A 3,192-nucleotide genomic window follows, 5' to 3' on the forward strand; every position below is an offset into this window, starting at 1 on the left:
ATGTTTTAGAAATAATACCTTTATCAAAACTTCTAGTTTGAAGATCGTTTCCCAGCTTTCTACTTTCCTTCTAATTTTGGCAGCATTGATTTTATTAGTGCAAATAATTTTTAGTTTAATATGGTCAAAAATTATTCATTTTGCAGTTTTCAATGTATTCTATTTCTTCTTTAGTTATAAATTTACCCCTTTTCCATAGATCTGATAGATAATACCTTGGTCTTAATTTATCAGTGGTATCACTCAATTATGACTAACTCCTGTAACCATTCTGGTATAGGGGTGAGATGTGGGTCTTTGCCTAGTTTGTGCCTTATTATTTTCCAGTTTTCCCAACAACTTTTGTCAATGAGTTCTTATTCCAGAAGCTGATGTCTTGAAAAAGAGTAGATAGCTGTAGTCATTTACTGCAATGTCTTTTGAACCTGTCCTAATCCACTGATCCATGACTCTATTTTTCAACTAGTATCAAGCAGTTTTGATGACTGCTGCTTCATAGCATAGTTTTAGAACTGGTAGGGTTAGACCTTTACATTCTTTACACTTTTTTTTAATCAGTTCCTTTGCTATTCTTTTTTTTTTCATTTCTATAAAGTTTTATCAATGCCTTTTATTTTAACTTCAGTTTTAAAATCAGCTAACACATGACCATGAGAAAAATATTGATTGCTAATCTTCATGCACTGAGTAGTTTTATAGTTGTAGAATCCTGTGCCATCTAAGATATTACATTGTTGAGCTGAAGCTGTGTCATTTTTCCTACTTCACTTCCATTTTTAGATAAGCACAAAACCTTTTTCTGTGTACTTGAGAAAAGGCTCAAATGATATATATTGCCAGTGGGAATGATTTGTGTATTAAGGGTCTTCAGCTTAAAAGAGAACCCTTTAATTGATCCTTAACATTCTGAGAAGTGGGTCCCTGGGAACCTCTGAAGAGTGCTGTACCAGTTTATGATGTCTGCTGTAGCGGCTGTAGTCTGTATTAAAGACCCAATCTCTAAACCTAGGTGGCGTCAGCTTCTCCTGTTGTGTTTTCTTTGCCTGGTTTGCTCCTAAAAAGCCTGAAAGGAAAATTTATTCTTCTTTGTGTTTTGCATAGCCTAGAGCAAATTTGGAGCAGACACACATTTTTTAACTTGCACATATTCTTAGATGACCAAATATAGCTTATGGAATAAAATATTATAAGAGTTTCTGAGGAGAAACTTTAGGATTTATCTGTTTTCATGGTAAACCATTTGGTAATATATTGTTATTCTGTTACCTAGGGGCTCAATGCGATTTCTTTTTTGTCACAATGTTATATATTGATGGGGGGAGGTCTCATTCTTGTTTTTCCTTTATTCCCTGAAATTTGGAGTAGATTATGGTAAAAGTTCTAGAGGATTCTTCACTTGGTCTCTTGATATATTGCATGAATCTAAGTAGTTTAAGGATCTGGGAGTGGTAGCAATGGGTGACCTCATGACCTCATGGGGATGGCCAGGATTATATTTCAAGTGATTCTGCTCATTAATGTCCTTCTTACTGCAACTTTTTCCTGAGTGTGTATTTGTCTCTACTCTGGGAACAGAGTTTCTTTTGGAAAAGTTCCATTGCTCTGGGCTACACCTGGGGCCACTTCTCAGCCCTAGTTGCCATGGAGAACCATGGCTATAGGAATCAAGATGTTGCTGCTAACTTGAACACAGATGTGACCATCACTTTTGTTCCTTTGGTCGATAATGAAAGGAAGCAATATCTTCCAACATCCATTTTTCTCTCTTCTCAAGAGGTAAGAACCAAGTCTTCAGGATGGAGCTGGATTCCCTGCCTTTTCTCACTCAGGTGACCCCCTTCCCCTTGGTTCTCAGGCCAGTTCCGAAATGTCAGCAAGTTTAATCTGGTTTCTGAATGTCATGGTTCACAGTATTGATGGATCTCCTGGAATACTGCCTCCCATAGCTGCAAGAATTTCTTCTGCTGTTATACTGAAGATGCCTGGTAGGTATCTGTGGGTGTCATTGTTGAGCTCTGGATGAATCTCCTGCTGTTCTATCACACACCAGGGAGTCGAGGTGGCAAAGAACTCCTTATTGATGCAGTTTCTTAGCAGTCTGGCCTGTGATTGTGCAGAGAATTTCCATGGCAGCTGCTTCCCTCATCTGCCTGCTCTTTGTACCAGTCTGGGTACTTTTTTCAGTGGGTCCTGAGCAAAAAAATTTCCAATTTGTTCAAGTCCAGTGTGGCTCCTCCTTTCCTTCCCTCCTGGAGGGCCTGGGCCAGGGCCTTCTCATACACTAGCCCCCCCACAGAACGTGTTCACAAGGAACATGACTTGCCTCATCTGCTTGGTGGTAAAGTCATTGATCAGAGGGTAGTTGTGTTCCTTGAGGTGGAAGGGCATTGACCTACAGTCACTCTGCTTTGGAAGAGCAGATCCTGAAGTATGTAGATCCACTGGATGCACCGTGACTGCACGATGCCGTCCTGCAAGTAGAGATCATAGAAGATAAGGCTGAAGCCAAAGGCCTGCCAGATGTGACCAAAGTCGGTGAGGCCCAGCATCTTTCTACCTCCCATGGCCACCTTGCACATTGTGATCCGGAGCTCTCTGGCCACCTTGATGTCAATGTATCACAACCACTCCCTACGCAAACCAAGACCTTCAAGACCTTGAACTTCCCCAGGTCCTCCCTGTGAAGGTGATTCCCGGGGCTTTGTTTAAAACCTTCTCATGCTTCTTCTGCATGGATTGTGCATCAAAGAGGGCCATGGTGGCCAGTTCTTTGAGGATGGGCATCTCCACTGTGCAGTCCCACCTGTCAAGCAGGGTCATGGGGGAGGGGGAACAATGGGGCTATTCATGATGGGGGGGGCAAATACCTGCACACATTCTGTCCAATCATTGGCGTTGGACTTTGTGTTTATCCACAAGGGTCATTCTTGACTGGACTCTGTGACAGTCACTCCTGCTACAAGGGCCAAGCAGTTCACTAGGGATTCAGGAAAGTTCCCCAGAGCCTGCAGGCATCACACCTCCAGACACTCAAGACCGGATTTACGTGGATTACAGGCTCACAAGGCAACATAGAACAGAACAGAGCTTCTTCGGCCTCAAGCCAACTCCCTGGATGAAACCCTGACCTTGGCTCCTTGACCTGGCCTGTTGGTGGGCAGGGCCGGCCACAGGGCAAGCCATGGCTGCCAG

At 42.6% G+C, this 3,192-nt stretch overlaps 1 pseudogene; it reads right to left on the reverse strand.

The window, feature by feature from the left end:
- Positions 1-1,905: 1,905 nt before the first annotated feature.
- LOC141519267 (C-terminal-binding protein 2 pseudogene) lies at positions 1,906-2,579 on the reverse strand (annotated as a pseudogene).
- Between the last annotated feature and the right edge of the window lie 613 nt (positions 2,580-3,192).

Source organism: Macrotis lagotis, chromosome 3 (genome assembly GCF_037893015.1).
Source record: "Macrotis lagotis isolate mMagLag1 chromosome 3, bilby.v1.9.chrom.fasta, whole genome shotgun sequence".
In the NCBI taxonomy this organism is placed as follows: domain Eukaryota; kingdom Metazoa; phylum Chordata; class Mammalia; order Peramelemorphia; family Peramelidae; genus Macrotis; species Macrotis lagotis.